Source organism: Lissotriton helveticus, chromosome 5_1 (assembly GCF_964261635.1).
Source record: "Lissotriton helveticus chromosome 5_1, aLisHel1.1, whole genome shotgun sequence".
Taxonomy (NCBI): Eukaryota; Metazoa; Chordata; class Amphibia; order Caudata; family Salamandridae; genus Lissotriton; species Lissotriton helveticus.
Genome location: NC_136065.1, coordinates 163177621 through 163202259, shown reverse-complemented (window position 1 = coordinate 163202259; position 24639 = coordinate 163177621).

The following is a 24639-nucleotide window of genomic DNA, read 5'->3' as shown; positions in this document are numbered from 1 at the left end:
CTGTTCCTATTTTCTTAATCCCTGTTCTCCCACTTTTCGAAGGGCTGTACCATGTCCTCTAGCAAACTGTCCTGGTTTTTAGGTGCTCTTTGTTGTTCTTTCTCACTGATCCTTGTGGTATGGTCATTCCTCTTTCCGTTCTCCAAAGACAGTAACTTTTACTCAAACCTATCTTTCTTGTTTGTCTAACTGTGCACAAAACTCATATCAGATTTTGTGTATGAGTCTAATGTGAACCTTCAATGTAATAAGGCTATCTTCACATCCAAGTGAACAGAGGGTATTTGGCATCCTCAAGAGAACTGTGATGGAGTGAGTTCAATGAGAGAGGGTAGATGCATAAGATAGTGTAGGTCTGAATGAGTGACTGCATTAGTGCACCATACAAACCTTAGCAGCTGTGATCTCTTTGACACAATGTTGATATACCACCCCTCATAAAAGCATAGATCTCAGAGTAAAGAGTGATAGCACTTGTGGTTGCTGTTGGTATGGGAATGTCTGAGGCTGCCATGCGAGGTCCTTCATCATTGTCTAGGAGGCCGACAATCAGGAAAGCTTGTGATGTGAAGTTCTTTGCCAATGATGCGTTGCACACCTGCTAGTTCTGAAGGGACTACGGGGCATCAGTTGCAAAGATCTGCAACATCATTGTGGCTGCCATCAATGAAAGTTCTGTGATGGAAGGGCCTGCATCTGGGCTCAGAAGTGGTTCTGATGCAGGCTGCGAGCTGCAAGGTTAATGTGGATTCCTTGCGCTGGAAGAATTCTTGTAGCAGAGGTGATGCTTCGGTTCTGGTTGGGGTTGCACTGTGCAGTAGATGTGATGCATCGGTTCTACTGGATCACATATGGGCAAGCAGAGCACATTCAGTCCCACTTCCAAGGGTCCATGACTGGGGTGACACCACTTGGTAGGGTAAGACTCACAGTTGTAGAATCCAGGTGCTGGTTGCAAGAGACTAGATCCTGGAGTCACTCTGGTGGTCTTGATTTCAGGTTACAGGTCCAGTCCTCCTCACTCAGGCATGAGGGCAGCAGACAGCAGGTCAACACAGAAGTAAGCATCCCTTCATAGCAGCAGTCCAGAAGAGTGGCAGTCCTTTCACCAGCATAGCATTCCTACTTCCTGGACGAGTCTTCCACCGGTTCAAATGCATACTGAAAAGTTGGTGTTTTAGGTCCAATATTTATAACTAGTGCACCTTTTGAATTGGGAAAACCTACTAGAGGTTTCCCTTTGAAGTGCACTGGGTTACTACCTCCCCTTTCCTGGCTCCAGACAAACTGCAGGGGGTATGCAATTGTTTGTGTTAAAAAGGACATGGCCTATCCAGGTGTAAGTGGGTCTTTCCTTACCACCACCACCCCATCCTGCCAGTAATGGCCCAATCCAGGCACACCTAAGCTCTCTAGCTGTGGGTGTCTAGTAGGAATACACAAAGACCCACTGCCAACTACACCCAGTCATGTGGCAGAGACAGTATGCAGGCACTAAATTGCTAAGGCCGGAAAATGCTAGCTTTCTAAAAGTCAAAAAGCTTGCAATGTTGCCTAGACGAAATTATCCAATCAACACATTTTCATAAGATCAAGTAATTTATTTTCTTAATATTTTTATGATTTTTCTTCTCACTGTATATTTTTCAAATACATTAAAAAACTCATCTTCATATTAATCGGACCACAAGTTTGTGTGAGGTAAATTTCAGCAGCACAATACATTTTCAAACCAACTTGTTATAAGTAATTTATACCCAAAACTATGGGTTAAACATACAACTTAAAATATATATCCAACATGAACATAATTTCACATATCCATTTAACATTAAACGGTTACGCCCTCGGCTGTGGGGCCAGTCAAATGATTTCATTGATAGTGAGATCTTTATTGTTAATCTCCTTCGTGACCTCTTTTCTCAAGTCCAAACATAGGGGTCATTTAGGGCACTTTGTTAGTGTAGGCTCCCAATATTTTTTTCTTTTAGGATAGCCCTCATGCAATTGTCACAATGATTGCAAATAACTCCCCATGAATGGTCGTCAACAATTTGAACCTCACATTTTTTAGGGGTTCTCATCAGGGCCTGACTGATTGATTGTTAAGCTCCCTGTAAAACCTTATATTGGCTGTTTAAAGCAAATACTCTGGTCAGTTTCCACTCAAAACCATTTCCTTGTACTCACAATCATGGTGACAATTGTTTTGACCCATAATTTTGGGTTTAAATGGCTTATTATTCATTTAAAAAAAGTTGTTTTGGAAACGTAATATCTTGCACAGGCAATATTTATAGTCAGGGTTTGAATGTTTACAGTAATATTGACTAGCACAAAGTTAATTAATTCACATATCATCAGCCTTTAATATAAAATTAGCATATGGCTAAAAAATATAAAATGAAGTTCAATTATTACATTAATAAAATAGATTTTGGTTAAAAAAAATTATAATTTGAGAGTTTATTACTACAATTAAGCAGGTTTACAGTGCATTTAAATAATTTACCACTAGCTTCAAACTAGTGTTAAATTTAGGTGATAATGCCTCTTGTAAATGGCATTTTTCCCAACATGTAAGAGCTGTATCTATTTTCTGTAAGTGATCTTATCGAATGGTAAAATTGCATACAGTTTTTCACTGATACGATTTTACCACACAGTAAAATTACATATGAAAAAATGGATTATGGAAATTTTGTAAATTGGTCAGATCGAAATAAACACATAAAACATCCTGGATTTCCACTCTGCCTGACTCATAATCAGTCCTCTGTGTTAGCTGCACATCGAAATCACACATTCTACCTGACCCATCTAGGTACAAATCAGTAGCAGTGCGCCTCTCAGGGCTCTAGTGCTGATCAAGGGTTTTTCTACGTCAGAACCGCGCTGAGCATGAGCCTATATGTAAAGGAACATCACTGATTCTCACCTTACCTTCGTTGTTCCTGGTGGGATGGGAGAGAGTGTAGCCCACACACATTACTTGTTGTTGCAATCATTTTTCCTTCCAACATGTATGGAGATTATATAGTGCAAGACACATGCATCATTGTGACATTTTGCACTTCCTAATTTGCGAAAAATAAGGAATCGCAAATTAAGAAGTGCAAAATGCTATGCATCATTATTTTCGATATTCATTTGTGAATCGGTAAAAATCGCAATTTTTACAGAATCCCAAATGAATACCGAATTCTTAAGTTAATTTTCGCAATTCCCATTGATTCCTATGGGCCAAAAGGCCCATAGGAGTCAATGGGAAGGCATTAGCAAATTGCGAGTGGCACTTTGAAAATTTCATGGGTGCAGGGGGTGGGTCCAAAGGACCCCCCCATGCACCCCTGAAATGTATTTTTCGCATCATGTTTCACACACACATGTCCTAAGGACATGTGTGTGTGAAACATGAATGTTGAAAAAAAAACATTTTCAGCATTTTAAACACTTTTTCCAAATTTACCGAGTGGTTCAACCACTCGGTAAATTTGGCACCCTAATTGCGAATTTACACTTTTACAAGTAATGATGCATTGCTTTTAAGAAATCGCACATCTGCGACTTCTTAAAAGCACCCGCAATTTTAGAACTCGCAAAAATGTTACGAATTCTAAAATTGCTTCATGCATCCCAAAAAGCACTTTTGCATTCGCAAACGGCCGATTTTAAGGAATCGCACCGTTTGCGACTACAAAAATGCTTGATGCATGTGGGCCATAGAGAGAAGGAATTTAGGCAAGATTCACTTGGAAGGTATTGCGGGGGGTGCCCCCGGTCTTCAGTACTTGAAGGGGGGCTCCCTCAGATCATCGGTAGAGCTGTGAGAGGCTTGCTCTAAGGCAGCTGCAGGCTGCAGCCTTCTCTGAGCTCCTCACGCTGAACCTGGACAGAAGAGAAACAAAGTAACAAGTTATATTGTTTGTCTTCAGTCAGAGCCACAAGCCAGGCCCGGAAAAAGGATGGGGGTGGGGACCTCAGAGAGAACATTCCCCACAGGGCACAGCCTCTGAGGAGGGACGAGCTCACTAGGGACGCAGAAGGTGTGCAGCTCCCTCCAGGAACAGACTCTGATTAGACGCATTGGAAGGTACACAATCAGGGACCTATCAGTGGTGCAGCCAGTGCAGTGGCACCGGGGTTCAGGAGCGAGAGGGGGCATCTTGCCTGTGATGACTGCATTTTTTTTATACTTTTTGGCTCCTGAGTTCAGTGTTTTTTCTCTTATGTGCTCTGCACCAACCTCTCTGTTTCCACTCACTGGAGAGAAAGAAACTGGAGGGACAGGAAGAAAAACAAGCATTTACAATGCCATAGGTCTCGCAATTGCGAGATTTTTAGCTATTGGCATTGTAAATGACAATGCCTTTTAATTATTTATTTAAAAAACAACAGATAAATAAAAGGCATTGTCATTTATAATACCAATAGGACAAAGGTTAGAAAATATGAGACCTATTACATTTCAAATGCCTTTTCTAGTTTGTGTTGTACTTTGCACAAATATTTGTAATTTGCATGCTTGCTCACTAGCGAGCACTGCATGTACTACCCCCCGGATATCTTTGTATTGATACACACAACACTGTATGCATAGCGCCCACACGTCATCCCCAGCGAGCCATGTGCTCACTCACTGCACTCAAATAGTTTTACATTGGCACATACACCTTTCCCAGTGAGCCCTGTATGTACCGAGCCCGGATAGGTTAACATTAACTCACACAACCCTGTATGCACTGCACACGGATATGTTTACATTGCCATACACATCTTTCCTAGAGAACTCCGTATGTCCTGTGTCTAGACAGTTTTACAGTCACACGTCTTCTCTAGAGAACTCTGTATGACCTGTGACAAGAAAATGTTACGTTGATACACACAGCTTTCCTAGTGAGTGCATGAGCAGAATGTTTTACATTCACACACAAGGCACTGTGTGTGTTGTGCCCAGATAGTTTTAATTTCACACACAAGTCACAGTATTCACACACAAGGCACTGTATTCACACACAAAGCACTGTGTTTTGTGCCCAGATAGTTTTACTTTCACACACAAGCCACTGTATTCACACACAAGATACTGAATTCACACTCAAGGCACTGCATTCGCACACAAGGCACTGTGTATTGCTCCCAGATAGTTTTACTTTCACACACACAGCACTGTATTCACACACAGGGCACTGTGTGTTGTACCCAGATAGTTTTGCATTGACACACAAGGCAGTGCATGTGCTGTGCCCATATATAGTTACATTGGCATACACATCTTTATAAGTGAGTGCAATGTGTACTGTGCCCAGATAGTACCACGTTGACAAGAAGCATAGTTTCTCATTTACATGCACTTGTCCTGAGATGTGAAGTGTGTACTTTTCCCAGAACATTTCTCATTGCCATGCACATGTCTTCTAGCAGGTGTAAAATTAACTGTGCCTAGATAGCTTCACAATGACATGCACACGTTTCTTCTGATTCTACTGTGCCCAAATAGTTTTTCATTGTCATGCACGTCCCCTACAATGTGTTTCTTGTTAACATGTATGTCGCCTTGTGTGTACAGTACGTCCTGTGCCCAGATTGTTTCACATTGGTGTACACTTGTCTTCTGGTATGTGAAGGACTGTCCAAATAGCTTGACATTGGCATGCACGTCTCCACTGTCTAAATGAGCTCTGTGTTCGAAGGATTTCACATTGGCATATACACGTCTCCTAGTGTGTTGTATGTTCCGAGCTCAAAGAGTTCCACATTGGCATGTATAGCGTGTAGTATGTGTAGTGACCTGCTGGTCATATGTACTGCGCCCGCTAGTTTCTGTTGCTCGTCTCTTTCAATGTCCTGTGCCCTCTCGATGGGCCCATGTCTGTTAGCGTTGCATGCCCAACACCATGCCACTTGAATTAACCCTGTGACACTGTGCAAATGTTTTACACAACACGTGATTCCTTTTGTGTGAAAAGTCTAACCCCCTCCCCCGGCTACGTTTGTAGTTCACTAACCTTAAAAGGAGATGAGCAGGGGAGATTCGAAAAATGCTTTCTGACCACGATGAGTCGTAGCGGAAGCTTCGCGCCTGGGTGGGGGTGAAGTGAACCTCTCGTTCCTTCAAGATTGTTTTATTTCTTGTGTGGTAGAGCCGAAGATCATAAGGTCAGCTACTTTGTATCAGTCGCAAGTACACAACATGCAGTTCACGGTGGAAAGCTTTTCTAAAGAAAGCCATGGTGCCACCCCCAATAGGGGAGGAAGGGAAAGAAACCGGGGCAATGGCCAACTTGATGCCCCACATAAACAAGCATTTGCAATGCAATAGGTCTTGCATTTACGCGAGAACTATTGCATTACAAATAGTAGGCATCACAGACAAATGGAGGAGGGCGGGGTGAGAAGGCACAGACAAAGAGAGGGAGGGAGAAGAAGGCATAGACAACGGGAGGGCAGAGAGAGGGGAGAAGGCACAGACTACGGAGAAGCAAGCTAATGAGAAGGAGATAAATGGAAAGAATGAGAGTAAGTGAGGCAGAGAGAGAGAGAAAGAAAGACAAAGGGTTATAGAACTAAGAAGATAAAAAGAAGAAGACTTTGAGAGAGGGAGAAAGTGAGAGAGACGATATGGTGAGATCAAAAGAGAAGCCATGTTTTTTGATCTGTTCATGAATTTGAATCTCAGCTAGGCCAAGTCATAGTTTCATCTTTTTGAGGTTCGTAAATTTGTACAGTAATGCCTTTGAGACTGTAGAAATACAGAACAAAGAAACACTCTATTTTAAGAGGTGCCTTAAGATGAAGAGGGTTATCAGAGAGTTCTGCAGACCAAAGGAGAGTGAAATAAGTTTACAGTGTTGGAGAGTAACAGCGAAAATCTAAGACCACAAATCTGAGTAACCTTATGTTGATGGAATACTATAATAACAATGTTCGAATTTAATTATTTTGCCGACCTATTGATGTTTTATGGTTCAGATCTTTTTATTTATTTATCCAGGAACAAATACTCTAACCTAAATCCAAAGGCCGATTAGGTAGAACAGTGGGACATAACAGTGGGAGAACAGAAGAAGGAGATAACTGGCCAGGAAGGGAGGATACCAGGGGGGACTGAGAAAGGCAGGAGAGGAGGTATAAAATATCAGGGGTTGTCACCTAGGAAGCATCACCTCTCACACCAGAATTAGCTCTTTCACAACATATTCAGTGTCAGCAGGCTGGGTCTTTTAGTGCGTCCTACCCCACTGCGTTCTGTCTTTGACTTGCTGATCAGGCATGCCCCTTCGTCCTGTAAGCTGGTGTACTCATTAGTAAAGAGGACTAGGAAGTTCCCAAGAGTCCTGTGCCAGAGATTGCATGCATGGGCCCCTCATTTTGTCAAAGTGTAGCAACTTGGTCTTCAGGGAAGCAGTAAGCTTTTCCATCCCTGTAAGGTCCCACAGTTAATGCGGCCAGTCAAAGTGAGACAACGCTGTATCTCTGCCCCATTTGGCTTTGATGACATGTTTAGCCCCACACAAAGCCAAAGCCATTATCATTGCCTTCCCTTCGTTAGAGTGTAGAGGGTGTGTCGGGCATAGAGGAGTCTCAGTAGGGCGTAGCTAGAAAGACAGGGTATATCTGTTGCAAATATTTCATTGATATCTTTCAGATGGCCTACCAGTAGCGTTTAAGTTTGGGACAGAGCCAGAGGAGAGGAGTCAGTGTGTCTGGTTGGCCGAAGTTGCATTAACAGTCATTAGGACTGTTGAGTTTCCATTTCACCTTTTGGCTGTGGTGTAGTACCAATAGTGTATAATCTTTTACCAAGGCACAGAATGAGGAGGTGTGCATTTTGCGGAGGATGTCAGTCCACTACTTTTGGATGAAGTGTAGGAGAGTAGGGTCTGCAATCCTATGATCACCCAGATTTTTGCTTTTTGCTGCACTGGTTTACGACTTCCCCTGGCTGTGGGCCTGCTAATCAGACCCACAGCCTAGCTGTTCTCTCTATCCAAATTGTACTCAGGTACTGAATTGGCACTGGGCCCTCTCTAAGTCCCTGTACCCAGGGCTGAGGTACCCAGAAGTCTCCCAGGGGCTGAAGCATGTATTATGCCACCCCTGGGCTGACTATCTAAACTGACACAACTGGCTGCACGACAGCTGGGGCAAGGTGGTGTACTCACCCCTTGCTTTAGATATAGTATACCTATATCTAACCCTAAAATGGACACACAGATCTCCTATCAGTCACTCCTATGGCAGGCCTTAACAATCCTGAAGGCAGAGTGCTTGGAATCATGTGAGATGGTGCCCTGGCATGAGCTGAGCCTGTCTGCGGCTTTCGGGATCCATCCCTTAGCCGTTTCCATGATATCGCATACCATATACTCTTAAGTGCATTATAATCCTCGCGGTTATATGCCAACTCTGGTATCGCTTTATCAAAACATGTCGAGTAAGGTGTCATACGAATTGGAATACTAACCCCTCGCCAATTCTGGCGACGGGGTTAGCATTCCACCCTTCTAGAGGGACACGACATGTATGTAACCCCTAACCCCGGTTAAAATCAGACAGAGCCTTAGCATCCACAAAATGGATGCTGCCACCGAGACACAAGTCTGCCCTCCTGCTGCTGGGAGTCCTCCCAGAGCAGGAGATAAGGACAAAGGGTTTCCTGCCAGGGGCGGTGCCAGCACCGTCCCAGACAGGGTTTGTGTATTGTAGGTAGGCAGGGCTTCAGAGGAAGGTGACTGCACGTGGCACCCCGGTGCTCACTGTGCATAGGCTGGCTGGAACCAGTTCCAGGGTCACTCCAGACCCTGTGCTGGGGAAAAGCCCGCCAAGGAAGTGGGTGTAACCACCCCCCTCCTAGTCCCACCCCTAGGGCAGGACTTAGTCGCGTGCCAGCCCCTTTTTACAGGATAAAGGTAGGAACTGGCCCCCTTCCAAATCAGATCATCTTTGAATCCTGAAACTACTTTCCACGAAAGGAGCTCAAGACTTCTTCCTAAGATTTCTCCCTTGTGACTAAGGAGTAGTCACCCTGCATCCGCAGGCACCATCTTAAAGAACACTGCGGTCTGCTGCAAGTCTCTCCTCCGGATCAAGACTGCCCAGCTCGACGAGAACCGGCTTCCCTGGCACCTCCGACCTCTACCTACATCATCAGTCACGCTGAGATTCCTGGGTGTGACGAGACCTCGAGGGATCGGCCATCTTCAAGACTGCACGACTTCTGCACAGCAAGCCCGCCGAGTAATTTCCTGGTGAGTGCTTTGGGGTCCGAGAAGCCCCGACCCTGAGCAGCTCCAGCACCGAAGTGCAGCCTCCCAGCATCTCCACGATCTGCGTGGGGCCCTTCTGCTTTTTGCTGCTCACCGCGTTGTTTGGCTACTAGCCCGCTGGCTTGTGGCCTTCTGAACGACGCCCGACGACATCACTGCTGCTAGTCTGGTTGCTCCAGACTGGCCCTTGCTTCCCTCCATTGGAGAAGTACCCTGGACCCTCCTGGTCCGGCTAAGACGCCATTTTAGGTCCACCGCGTGGGCCTTGCATTTGCCAAGACGTGTTGCCCAATCCTGGGTCCAGCGACGTCGACACCAAGAACCTTCGTGGGACAGCTCGCACCTCCATCCTGGTCGCCGACAACGCCTCCTGGTCCGAGAGACTGCAGAGCCCAGCAGCGCCCACTCACCTGACTGCGGTGACTTCGCCCGGTGCCATCCTGGTGCCCACTTAATCACTGGCTAGTGATTCAAGAACTTGGTCCCCTCTGCTTTCAGGTTTTCTTCTTCCTTGATCCAGGCTTGGATCCATCGAACTTTCCTTCACTGGTCGCCTGCCAGCAACTTCCTTCTTCCAGGCTCCTGGTCCGGCAACGAGATTCCCGACGTCTTTTCAGACCTATGCAGCTGCAGCCCCTGGGCTAGGTAACTTCGGCACTTCGGTGTCCCAGCATAGCCTCACTATCCTAGGGTCAGGATCCACTGTCGTTTTCTCCCTACCAGGTCGGGTTCGCCCGTGAACACTAACTTTGCCTTTACTAGCTTCCATAGACTTTGTCCCGCATCCCGCGTGAGAGTGCACACTCTGCACCCGAGTCCCCTAGGTCTCCTAGAAGTAATCTAACGATTCCCTAGTCAAGTCCTAGCGATTCCAAAGCCTATTAGTACTGTACTTACCTGCTAGTAATTTCGCATTCCACTTTTAAAGTATATGGTTTTTCGTGCCCCTCGGGCATTAGTGTATAACGTGCTAACTTAAGTATTTTCGTAAGAGTTTTGTTGTGTGCCTAGCACCCTGTCCTCATAAAGAGTACAGGTTGTTGTGATTCTAATAAATACACTGTTTATTTTCATAACACTTGTGTGGTGTCCTTTCACTGGGTGTTCAAGGGGTAATGTGATGGTAAAACAGCTGGCTTAACACGCCCTCTAGAGTCTTAGCCTTAGACTGCTCGTATCCATGCTACTAGGATAGCTGGTCTATAAGGTTGACTTACAACCAATCATCAATAAGGGTTGTTTGGACTGATATATAGTGATCACTAGAATAGTGAACACTGCACATCAGGCCAACTTCTCACATTGGTGAGCAGCGGTTGGGATTTGAGCTTGCTGTTGTTTTACCACACATGCCCTAAGAATATCTTGTGAAAGATCACATAAGTACTAAAGGTACATATAACTTAGCTTAGAATACTCTGAGTTCTACTGAACCAGCTGTTGTAGCTCCTAGGGCCTAGCACACCCTAAACTACAACTCTAGCAAGGGATCAGTAGGCAAACACATAGTGTAGGTAAGTGCACCACTTACACCTCACTAGAAAAGCATGTCTACCCAGGGAGAATCTACTGAGACTCCCCTGGTCAGTGTTGACCCTCCACAGGTCACTTCAAGATATGCAGCTCTCAGTTTCCAGGAGATGAGACAAATCTGTGTCTCCAGAAAACTGAAGCAGGGGTCTAACCCCACCATTCCCTTTTTAATAGGTCTCTTAGAGACTTATGATGCGAGAAAGCTTTCTCAGCTAGATGGGAATATGCCAGCCTTAGAGGGTACCTCTGGGGATCCAGACCTCCCCAACATTGCCAATGCAGTTGAGGAGGAGGAGGATCAGGAGGAACTCTCTGGGGATGAGGTAGACAAAGGTCTTGAGGTAGTCAGAAGGCTAACCAGGACCAACTTAGACTTACTTGGGCTAGGATCTGGGGGACCCCCAGTACTAACCCGAAGTGGGCCTAACCTTGGAGTTAGGAGAGATAGATCTCTTTCTAGGGACTCCAATAGATCTCTGCACTCTAATGCCTCTTCTCAGAGGAGATTTACTTCCCCTCAGAGAAGGGAGCATGAAGCTAGGATGAGACAAGCTGAACTAAGGATTGAAAGGGAAGAAATTGCCCTGGCCAAAGAGAAGCTTGCCCTGGCAAGAGAGCAGCAGATGAGTGGGTTAGCTCCCACTGGTGGCAGCAATCTCCCAAGAGAAAAATAGAAGGGTTTAGATACTAAACACCTGACAAAAATAGTGCCCCCCTTTAAGCAAGGGGATGATATCCAGAAATGGATGGCTGCTCTGGAGAGGGCCTGCACTGTGCAGTGCATTCCCCAGAGTCAGTGGGCAGCTATACTGTGGCTCTCCTTTGATGGTAAAGGTAGAGATAAGCTCCTCACTACAAGAGTAGAGGATGCTAACAATTACCAGGTCCTGAAGAATACACTGGTTGATGGGTTTGGTTTAACCACTGAGCAGTACAGGTTGCTGTTCAGAGACACCCAGAAAACTCAGTCTCAGGACTGGTCTGACTTTGTGGATTGTGCCACTAAGGCTTTGGAGGGCTGGTTGCTGGGTAGCAAGGTTACAGATTACACAGGATTGTATAATCTAATGATGAGAGAACAAATTTTAAACAATTGTCAGAACCAGTTGTTGCACCAGCACCTTGTTGATTCAGATCTGACCTCTCCCCAAGAATTGGGAAAGAAGGCAGACAAATGGGTCAGGACAAGGATCAAGCAGAACCAGAACCAGAACCAGGGTGGTCAGAAGAAAGCAGACCAGAAGGGTAATGTTAAGAATGAGCAAAATGACCAGAAGTCTTCACCAGGTCCCCAACAAACCAAAGAGGGTGGGGGTCAGGCTTCCCAGAAGAAGAAGACTCAAGAAGGCCAGTCGAAAAGGTGGTGCCAGTACTGTAAAAGTAAATCTCACTGGTTTAGTGAGTGCACCAAAAGAGGAGGACAAACTCCTGCCACTACAGCCCCTAAGGCAGCTGCACCCCCTAGTACAGTCAGTAGTGGTAGTGTACCTCCCAAGGCATTAGTTGGGTTAACCTTGGGTACTGAGGGGTCTGACAACTTAGTTGGCACACTCACTCAGGCTGTCCTTGTCTGTACAGGGGATATGGATATGTCCCCTGAAATAAGTCCCAATACTTTGGGCAAATACAGGCAGACACCTTTGATAAATGGCAAAATGGCTCAGGCCTATAGGGACACTTGTGCCAGTGTCACCATGGTGACACCTAACTTTGTGGACCCTGGACGGATCATGCCAGGTACTGATTTCCTGGTGACCAATGCCAGCAATGTCACTACTAGTCATAGTGTGGCAATTGTGGCTTTCTCCTGGGGTGGAGTGAAGGGACAAAAGAAAGTTGTAGTCAGTTCAGACCTCCCAGTTGATTGTTTGTTGGGCAATGATTTGGAGTCATCACAATGGTCAGAAGTGGAGCAGAGGACTCACATGGAGATGTTAGGCTTGCCAGCACATGTGCTTGCTGTGACTAGGTCACAGGCCAGAAGATGCCCCACTGAACAGGTGCTGGATCCTGAAATGATGGACCAGACACCTTCCAAGAAGAAGAGCAGTAAGGGTAAGGCTTTGCCTTCCCCCTTGCCCCAGGTTGAGGATCAAGTCTCTGAGGAGGCTGATCTGGAAGAGCTGAGGGAAACTGAGCCTAAAGAGCTTGAACTTGATCAAGTTGAGTTTCTGGGCTCAGGGGGACCCTCCAGAGCAGACCTGGGGAAGGAACAGTTGAGCTGCCCTTCCCTTGAACCCCTCAGACAGCAGGCTGCTGCTGAGGCTGCAGGGAATGCCACAGGTGCCCACAGGGTATACTCGGAAGATGGACTCCTGTAGTCTGAGTCAAGAGACCCCAAGCCTGGTGCAACCAGGAGGCTGGTCATCCCCTTGTCTCTGAGAGGTTTCCTTCTCACCTTGGCCCATGAGATTCCCCTTGCAGGTCACTTAGGTCAGACAAAGACTTGGGACAGCCTTGTCTCACACTTTCACTGGCCCCATATGAATGAGAATACCAAGGAGTTTTGTCGCTCCTGTGTCACTTGCCAAGCCAGTGGTAAGTCAGGTGGCACAACAAAGGCCCCCCTCATACCACTACCTGTGGTGGGGGTTCCCTTTGAAAGAGTGGGGATTGACATTGTTGGTCCAATGGAACCCCAGACAGCATCAGGGCACAAGTTTATACTGGTGGTGGTGGATCATGCCACCAGGTATCCTGAAGCTATTCCCCTTAGGACCACTACAGCACCTGTAGTGGCAAGAGCCCTAGTTGGAGTGTTCTCCAGAGTGGGTTTCCCTAAGGAGGTCGTTTCTGACAGAGGTACAAACTTCATGTCAGGATATCTGACTGCAATGTGGAAGGAGTGTGGTGTGAACTACAAGTTCACCACACCCTACCACCCACAATGCAATGGGCTTGTTGAGAGATTCAACAGGACCCTCAAAGGGATGATTCATGGGCTACCTGAAACTCTTAGGAGAAGATGGGATGTCCTGATCCCCTGCCTCTTGTTTGCTTACAGAGAGGTCCCACAGAAGGGGGTTGGCTACAGCCCTTTTGAGCTTCTGTATGGACATCCTGTGAGAGGACCCCTGTGTTTGGTGAAGGAAGGATGGGAGAGACCTCTCAAAAAGCCTGCAACCAACATAGTGGACTATGTACTTGGTCTCCGCTCCAGGATGGCTGAGTATATGGAAAAGGCATCCAAAAACCTTGAGGCCAGCCAAGAACTTCAAAAAGCTTGGCATGACCAAAAGGCTGTTCTGACTGTGTACCAGCCAGGGCAGAAGGTGTGGGTGCTGGAGCCAGTGGCCCCAGCAGCTCTGAAAGACAAATGGTCTGGGCCCCACACCATCATTGAGCAAAAGGGGGAGGTTACCTACCTGGTGGACCTTGGAACTCCCAGGAGCCCTCTCAGAGTGCTCCATGTTAACAGGCTCAAGGCATATGTTGACAGGAAGGACATGAGCTTGCTCATGGCCACAGATGAGGGACAGGAGGAAGAGAGTGACCCTCTCCCAGACCTGCTCACTCAGAATCCTGATGATGGATCAGTTGATGGTGTTGTCTTTTGTGGCAGCCTCACTGAACATCAGCAACAGGATTGCAGGCAAGTTCTGCAATCCTACAGACATATGTTCTCTCTGACACCCAGCCAAACTGATTGGTGTACCCATGATGTTGACACTGGAGACAGTCTGCCTGTCAAGAGTAAAATCTACAGACAGCCTGATCATGTTAGAGACTGCATCAAAACTGAAGTGCAGAAAATGTTGGAGCTGGGAGTCATTGAGCCCTCAGATAGCCCTTGGGCTAGCCCAGTAGTTCTAGTGCCAAAGCCTCACACCCAGGGTGGTAAGAAAGAGATGAGGTTTTGCGTAGACTACAGAGGCCTCAATGCAGTCACTAAGACTGATGCCCACCCAATACCAAGAGCAGATGAACTTATAGATAAATTGGCTTCTGCCAACTTCTTAAGTACATTTGATTTGACAGCTGGGTATTGGCAAATCAGGTTAGCTGAGGAGGCCAAACCCAAGACAGCATTTTCTACCCCTGGAGGGCATTATCAATTTGTGGTAATGCCTTTTGGACTGAAAAATGCACCTGCCACCTTCCAAAGGTTGGTGAATCAAGTCCTCACTGGGCTGGATGACTTCTGTGCAGCATATCTAGACGATATTGCTGTCTTTAGCTCCACCTGGGAGGATCACCTGGTCCACCTGAGGAAAGTGTTAGAGGCCCTGCAAAAGGCAGGCCTCACTATCAAGGCCACAAAGTGCCAGATAGGGCAGACACAGGTTGTATACCTGGGCCACCTTGTAGGTGGAGGCCAGGTTCAGCCACTGGAGAGTAAGATACAGGCCATCAAGGACTGGACTCCTCCAATCACCCAGACTCAGGTTCGAGCTTTCTTGGGCCTGACTGGGTACTATAGGAAGTTTGTCAGAAATTATGGGTCCATAGTGACCCCTCTTAATGACCTGACAAGCAAAAAGATGCCAAAGAAAGTTCAGTGGACAGCAAGCTGTCAGAAAGCATTCAATGACCTAAAGCAGGCCATGTGCACAGCACCTATCCTAAAGAGTCCAGATTACTCCAAGCCATTCATTGTCCAAACAGATGCTTCTGAGTTGGGTGTGGGGGCTGTTCTGTCTCAACTGAATTTTGATGGTAATGATCAGCCTATTGCTTTCATTAGTAGGAGGTTGACACCCAGAGAGAAAAATTGGTCAGCTATTGAGAGGGAGGCCTTTGCTGTGGTCTGGGCCCTGAAGAAGCTGAGGGCCTACTTGTTTGGCACTCACTTCACCATTCAGACAGACCATAAGCCCCTCTTGTGGCTAAATCAGATGAAGGGTGAAAACCCCAAACTGCTTAGGTGGTCCATTTCCCTACAGGGGATGGATTTTACAGTGGAGCATAGACCTGGTACTGATCACAGCAATGCTGATGGGCTCTCCAGGTATTTCCACTTAGAGCAAGAAGACTCACCTGGTCAAGGTTAGTTTATTGTCCCAAAGTTTGGGGGGGGGGTCATGTAGGAGAGTAGGGTCTGCAATCCTATGATCACCCAGAGTTTTGCTTTTTGCTGCACTGGTTTACGACTTCCCCTGGCTGTGGGCCTGCTAATCAGACCCACAGCCTAGCTGTTCTCTCTATCCAAATTGTACTCAGGTACTGAATTGGCACTGGGCCCTCTCTAAGTCCCTGTACCCAGGGCTGAGGTACCCAGAAGTCTCCCAGGGGCTGAAGCATGTATTATGCCACCCCTGGGCTGACTATCTAAACTGACACAACTGGCTGCACGACAGCTGGGGCAAGGTGGTGTACTCACCCCTTGCTTTAGATATAGTATACCTATATCTAACCCTAAAATGGACACACAGATCTCCTATCAGTCACTCCTATGGCAGGCCTTAACAATCCTGAAGGCAGAGTGCTTGGAATCGTGTGAGATGGTGCCCTGGCATGAGCTGAGCCTGTCTGCGGCTTTCGGGATCCATCCCTTAGCCGTTTCCATGATATCGCATACCATATACTCTTAAGTGCATTATAATCCTCGCGGTTATATGCCAACTCTGGTATCGCTTTATCAAAACATGTCGAGTAAGGTGTCATACGAATTGGAATACTAACCCCTCGCCAATTCTGGCGACGGGGTTAGCATTCCACCCTTCTAGAGGGACACGACATGTATGTAACCCCTAACCCCGGTTAAAATCAGACAGAGCCTTAGCATCCACAAAATGGATGCTGCCACCAAGACACAAGTCTGCCCTCCTGCTGCTGGGAATCCTCCCAGAGCAGGAGATAAGGACAAAGGGTTTCCTGCCAGGGGCGGTGCCAGCACCGTCCCAGACAGGGTTTGTGTATTGTAGGTAGGCAGGGCTTCAGATGAAGGTGACTGCACGTGGCACCCCGGTGCTCACTGTGCATAGGCTGGCTGGAACCAGTTCCAGGGTCACTCCAGACCCTGTGCTGGGGAAAAGCCCGCCAAGGAAGTGGGTGTAACCACCCCCCTCCTAGTCCCACCCCTAGGGCAGGACTTAGTCGCGTGCCAGCCCCTTTTTACAGGATAAAGGTAGGAACTGGCCCCCTTCCAAATCAGATCATCTTTGAATCCTGAAACTACTTTCCACGAAAGGAACTCAAGACTTCTTCCTAAGATTTCTCCCTTGTGACTAAGGAGTAGTCACCCTGCATCCGCAGGCACCATCTTAAAGAACACTGCGTTCTGCTGCAAGTCTCTCCTCCGGATCAAGACTGCCCAGCTCGACGAGAACCGGCTTCCCTGGCACCTCCGACCTCTACCTACATCATCAGTCACGCTGAGATTCGTGGGTGTGACGAGACCTCGAGGGACCGGCCATCTTCAAGACTGCACGACTTCTGCACAGCAAGCCCGCCGAGTAATTTCCTGGTGAGTGCTTTGGGGTTCGAGAAGCCCCGACCCTGAGCAGCTCCAGCACCGAAGTGCAGCCTCCCAGCATCTCCACGATCTGCGTGGGGCCCTTCTGCTTTTTGCTGCTCACCGCGTTGTTTGGCTACTAGCCCGCTGGCTTGTGGCCTTCTGAACGACGCCCGACGACATCACTGCTGCTAGTCGGGTTGCTCCAGACTGGCCCTTGCTTCCCTCCATTGGAGAAGTACCCTGGACCCTCCTGGTCCGGCTAAGACGCCATTTTAGGTCCACCGCGTGGGCCTTGCATTTGCCAAGACTTGTTGCCCAATCCTGGGTCCAGCGACGTTGACAGCAAGAACCTTCGTGGGACAGCTCGCACCTCCATCCTGGTCGCCGACAATGCCTCCTGGTCCGAGAGACTGCAGAGCCCAGCAGCGCCCACTCACCTGACTGCGGTGACTTCGCCCGGTGCCATCCTGGTGCCCACTTAATCACTGGCTAGTGATTCAAGAACTTGGTCCCCTCTGCTTTCAGGTTTTCTTCTTCCTTGATCCAGGCTTGGATCCATCGAACTTTCCTTCACTGGTCGCCTGCCAGCAACTTCCTTCTTCCAGGCTCCTGGTCCGGCAACGAGATTCCCGACGTCTTTTCAGACCTATGCAGCTGCAGCCCCTGGGCTAGGTAACTTCGGCACTTCGGTGTCCCAGCATAGCCTCACTATCCTAGGGTCAGGATCCACTGTCGTTTTCTCCCTACCAGGTCGGGTTCGCCCGTGAACACTAACTTTGCCTTTACTAGCTTCCATAGACTTTGTCCCGCATCCCGCGTGAGAGTGCACACTCTGCACCCGAGTCCCCTAGGTCTCCTAGAAGTAATCTAATGATTCCCTAGTCAAGTCCTAGCGATTCCAAAGCCTATTAGTACTGTACTTACCTGCTAGTAATTTCGCATTCCACTTTTAAAGTATATGGTTTTTCGTGCCCCTCGGGCATTAGTGTATAACGTGCTAACTTAAGTATTTTCGTAAGAGTTTTGTTGTGTGCCTAGCACCCTGTCCTCATAAAGAGTACAGGGTTGTTGTGATTCTAATAAATACACTGTTTATTTTCATAACACTTGTGTGGTGTCCTTTCACTGGGTGTTCAAGGGGTAATGTGATGGTAAAACAGCTGGCTTAACACGCCCTCTAGAGTCTTAGCCTTAGACTGCTCGTATCCATGCTACTAGGATAGCTGGTCTATAAGGTTGACTTACAACCAATCATCAATAAGGGTTGTTTGGACTGACATATAGTGATCACTAGAATAGTGAACACTGCACATCAGGCCAACTTCTCACATGAAGTGAAAGTCCAGCTCAGCCTTCGAGCTGTGGGCTAGAATAGTTGTACGATTCCCATGTTTTGAATCATTTACCCACACCCACCTTATCCAATATTTTCCACAGAAAAAAGCCAGTGAACTCGATGGAAAGCCTTGTCTCTGTCAATTGACAAGAGAAGTGCTGAGACTCACTCTACCGTGAATGTGTGCCTGTCTGTCAGTCTCTCAGACACCCTGGAAAAGATAGCTGCACAGTGTGAAAGATTATGTTCTTTGGCTGGTTCTCTTTGCCTTTATCGATTTAAAGAAATTTGGGGAAGACACATTGGATTGCTTCTGCAGGACAGTAGGTTGGAGAAAGAGGTCGGTCTTAGTTTTGAGCTGATGATCAATAATTTAGGAGTTGGGGAACCTAGTGAGTGGTTGGGTGACGAGAAGTGAGTGGTGGCGGCTGGAGCTATCCTGGGGACCCGAACGGTCCACGACCTTGGCACGGGGCCCGCTCTCCGAGTTCAGGGGGGATCCTTCTATATGTGACGGCCACTATGCGGATGAAGCTGCGGTGAGTGGGGGCTGGAGCTGTGAGTGGCCGCGGTGGCGCACGGCCGCTGGGACTGTTGGGGACTCTCCGCATCTCCGCTGACCTTTTGAGAGGGGACAGTTTGAGGGCACCTCGACTGTTCGGATGTCCGGAGGGGGTCCCTATAGTCTCATATGATGCGTAAGGACAAGATGGCCCGAGCCTCACAGCCAAACACCATCACGCAGTACACCACCCAACGGCTCTCTTCGCAGTGCATCACGCGTCAATCCGGCCAGGATGGAGAGGGTGAGGGCCCCGGCGAGCCCTCCTGGGCAGAGCTGCTGAAGGCGATACAAGGGTCTGACTCCACCTTGGAAAGGCACATCGAGACGGTGTCCATAGATGTGAACCTTCTGAGAGCAGACCTGCGTAAGGTAATGGATAAAGTCACTGCTGCGGAGGGGAATATCGTCCAGCTGCAGGGAGAGGTGGCCTCCCTCAAACAAACTGTCTCGCGGCTCGCTGCCTCGACGGAGAAGCTGGAGCGCAGAGCGGAGGATGCTGAAGGGAGAGCACGCCGCAGTAACATTAGGGTCCTTGGAATCACGGAAAGCGCGGAGATGGGAAATGCAGAACGTTTTCTGGAACACTGGATCCGTACAACACTTTGCCCCACGGGACTGTCCGATGTATTTGTAATTGAGCGCGCCCATAGAGCGTTGGTCCCGCCGCCAAGGCCTGGCGCCCCGCCGTGGGCCCTCATCGCTAAGATCCTAAACTACCGAGTCAGGGACTGCATCCTGAGAGCAGCTAGGGAAACTGCGAGCCTCACTTTTGAGAACACCAAGGTGTCCGTATATCCGGCGAACACTAGCCAAGTTCAGGAACAACAGGAATCTTTTCTGGCAGTCAAACAGACGCTATGGGAGCTGCACCTGCAGTATATGCTGCTTTACCCCTCTAAACTTAAGGTCATATCCCAGGGAAAGGCACATTTTTTTGAAGGACCTGAAGAGGTATGGGAGTGGCTGGAGATCAGGGACGATGCCCTCCAGCCGGGGGAACGGGGTGGAGCCAGGAGTACATGGGGGACACGACCCGCAAGGAAGCGCTATAACAGACGCCGGCGTTCACCTGACAATGTTGAGTGTGAGGAGAGGCGACGGGTCACGGTGGGAGACGATGGGGCCCTCCGTCTGGAGCTCTCGGAGTCCGGGGGCCCTCCAGTGCCTCTGATAGATTCGCCTCAAAATGAGGTACTGGTTCCTGACACCCTGCAGCCTACCATGGACACTCTCCCGCCTCTCATCGACACGGTCCCTGAAACGGCGGGGGATTTACTGGCTGTGTCTGAGACCCAGTCCTGAAGGACATATTTGCTTGCACTCTGGTTGGTCCTATAACGTGAATGTTAGCTGACTTGCCTGGACTAACTCCCAATGGGGAAAGTGTTTTTTGACACATTTGGTTTTGAAGGGGGGTGTAGCTACTGGTAGGGCGGATGTTCTGGCAGATGAGTATGTTTCACCTCTGAGGGTCCGAGTCACATGTTATTGTTATGATAGCTGGTTGCGTTGGGAGCTGGGTGGGGGGGAGGGAACTCTTCTCTTTACCAGTTTGGTGGTTTAGCCCTGTTGGGCATATGGGGGAGCAGTGTACGTCCTGGCACCAACAAGGGAAGGGCATATCAGCATGTTTTGTTGTTGCAAGAATATTGCTCGTGGGAGGGGGTGGTTGGGGTTTTGGGAGGGATTGTTGAGGGGAAATGTTACAGGCATCGTATGTATCACAGTTCGGGAACGGGGTCGAGGTGGCACCGGGAGTAGAGTTGTAGGGCCGGGTGGGCCACGTCGCCAGCCATGGGGTATACGAATGTGAGGGGGCTTGGCACATGCACTAAGAGATATAGGGTCCTGTCCTTCCTTCGCAGGCATGGAGTCTCCATTGCATGCCTCCAGGAAACCCACCTTGATGACGATGGTGCCCAAAAATTGGGGAAAAAGTGGCAGTCAGGTGTTTCACTCTTCCTTTTCCACATACACCAGGAGAGTCCTGATATGGGTGGCACCCGGGGTCCCGTTTGCTATCCAGTATGTATAGGCGGACATACACGGCAGATACCTGCTCCTGCGGGAGAAGCTGGATGGCAGAGATCTTACCATACTGAATTCATATGCACCCAACATATATGACCCTGGTTTCTTCCTGACCCTGCAAGAGGTCCTCATCCCCGACCTGGAGGCACCTCTGCTTTGGTTCGGAGACTTTAACTGTGTTCTGGATACCGTTTTGGATAGGTTTCCGCCCCGCGCGGGCACAAAGCCATGTATGACAGCACAGCTTAAGGAGGTCATGGGGAATTTAGGGGCTAATGATATTTGGCACCTAAGCAACCTGACACAGAAGGTGTACACATGTTTTTCCCCCACTCACAACATGCATAGTTGATTGGACAGGGTACTAGTTGCAAATATGGAGTCAAATTCACCTTAGTCATACACCCACCTATGGCTGATACCCCACACCCCTCAATCTCAGACATAGATCTGTCACCCACATACACCAACCGTACCCCCTCCCCCCCTTCACCAGCCCACATTCCAATTCTTTTCACCCATGACACCACAGCTCCCACCCACAATCCGCCCAACCGAGTTCAGCACCAGACCGACACGCACACAGACAAACCCCACCCTTTATCCCCCCCCACTCTCAGCCCCCACTTCCACCCATTAACTAAGCACACTGAGCACGCCTCTATCAATTCAACTCCGCCTCCTCAAAAAAGAACCACATACAATCACACTTCCCCCCCATTCTCACCCCTCATTACCCTACATGCAACCCCATCACCACTAACATACGCCCATCCTCCACCATGCACTCTCCACCTACCACCAATACCCTCCTCCATACTATGTCATCCTCCCCAACCCTCCAATACCCGCCACCAACACAAATCCCACACTAGACTACGTTATGGCCTCCCTCCTCCAGCTCAAAGAAGACATTCACATCATCAAACAATTACTCTGCACGCATTCCAGTCACTCCTCACCCACCACCCTCCTCAAGCTCAAACAAGACATTCACATCATCAAATAATTACTCTGCACACATCCCAGACACCCCTCACCCGCCTTCACCAGCACCACCCTTCCTAACAGGACCTCCACTTGGTCGGCTGACTCTCGCACTCAACGCCCCCCGCACTGGACCTCAATCCCTGTTCGCAATCGGGAAAACCGTCCCCATCGCACCTGCAACACACTATCGGACCTCGACACAGTCACCCTCCTCCGCTCCTACGACCCAGCCCCCCTTAACAACATACCCTCCGCGCCATCCCAACGATTCATCCAAATCCCCTTAGACCCCCCACGCAAAACAACAGAATTTCTATCCTTAGTAACCTGAGAAAAGTCCCCCTCTCTCTAGAACACCCTTCCACCCTCGACACACCCCGTCTCAAATGCACCCTCCTCAACTGCAGATCGGCCTCTAGGCACTCCTCTGCAATCGCTGATCTCATCTTATCACTGGACATAGACCTCATCAACCTGGCTAACTGAATCTTCTACACCCATATTGGACATACTGGTTCCCCCCAACTACCTCCTCACCAGACTAGACAGGGTTGGTCAAAAAGGTGGGGGAATCGCATGTATACACAGGAGTAACCTCTCTGTCATGAAAGTAACCTCTCCCTCCCTACCCTCCCCAACCTCCTTTGAATACATTTGCCTCGATATTATCAGTGAGGGCAAACCGATATGCTCTCTTCACGGCATTTACCACCCACCAGGGGACAACTCTACCTTCTCGCAACAAATCATGGATTTGATCACAACCAACTCAGGGAGACAACTCACACAAATATACCTTGGTGACTTCAACCTCCACTGGAACGATCATAATGACGCGGTGGTAAATAGTCTTAAAAACTTCCTCGACGCCCTTGACCTCACCCAAATATGCAACAGCCCAACCCACGAGAAAGGCTCTGTCATCGACCTTATCATCTCCAAAGAGGACTCTATCCAACTCGAATCTATCAAACCCTGTGACTGGTCAGATCATCACATTGTCACGTTCTTCATCAACGAAAAAGTCAAATTTAACCCGGTTCAATCCTTCAAGCCCAAAGTCTGGAAAAGAGACCTGAAAAAACTCAACCCAAACTCTCTACCCCCCAACAGCTGCAACATATTACTTCCTCCCACTGGCGTTACGGATGTCCAATCCTTGACGGATCACTATTTCAACGCTATGACCTCTTTAGTTAATGAAGCTGCACCTATGCAGCTAAAAAGAGCATCCACAAAAATGTCCAATCCTTGGTACGACGGGAGTCTCAATGACGATAGACGGGCCATGCGAATGGCAGAGCGCACCTGGAGATCAGCTCCCTCCGCACTGCACTTAAAAACGCTGAAGAAAAAGAGAAATGCCTACTTCAGGAAAATAAAACGCTCAAAATCAGATTTCTTCAGCCGTCAGCTCGACCAAGCCAAAAATCGTCCGAGAAAGCTGTTTGAGCTAATCAGAACACAATCCAAGGAACAACCCCAACCACTCAGTACTCTGGGCGAAGCACCCTCCTGTGAAGACTTCGCTTCTTTCTTTATCCAAAAAACAGACAACATAAAGAACGATCTCCTCATCGACGTAAGTCTCTACCCCAAACCCCTCGGCACAGCACCCACTGAACCAAAAAACAATGCTACATGGTCATCCTTTGCCACCTACTCGGAAGAAGAAATTGGTAGACTGCTCAGCACTGTGAAACCAGCCAATCACCTCACGGACCCCCTTCCTGCCAGCGCTGTCAAAGACCTTACCCCGTCGCTCCTCCCACTTTGGACTAAAATTATCAACAGCTCACTTCAACAAGGGACCATCCCCGACTCCCTCAAAGTTGGACAAGTCACACCTCTACTAAAGAAACCTACAGCCGACCCCTCTGATCTAAATAATTACCGTCCCATTACCAATATTCCGGCTCTTGCCAAATTGCTGGAAAAATGCGCACAAACTCAATTGACTAGACACATTAATCAGTTTGATCTACTCAACCCTCATCAATCAGGCTTCAGAGCGGACCACAGTACAGAAACTGCTATGATTCACATAATTGACGACGCCCTCCAAATCCTAGATCAAAACGATACCTGCCTCCTTATCCTTCTTGATCTCTCTTCTGCATTCGACACCGTCAAACATGAGAACTTACTCGATCTATTACACACAAGAATGGGTGTATCTGGAACTGTGCTCAAGTGGTTCATGTCCTTTCTACACAACAGAACGCAGAAATTCAAGAGTAACAACTTGATGTCTTCTCCAATACCGGTATCGCTAGGCGTCCCACAAGGATCCTCCCTATCCCCAACTTTGTTTAACCTAGTTATGGAACCTCTCACCACCTTGCTACAAGCATCCAATGTTCAATTCCACATGTACGCCGATGACACACAACTTTATCTCAAAGTACAATCACCCAAAGACATTATGCTCTTGAATTCAACGATCAGAAGCACCCAATCATGGTTGGCCGCTAATCATCTCAAGCTCAATGCTCTTAAAACAGAGTTCCTCTTGATC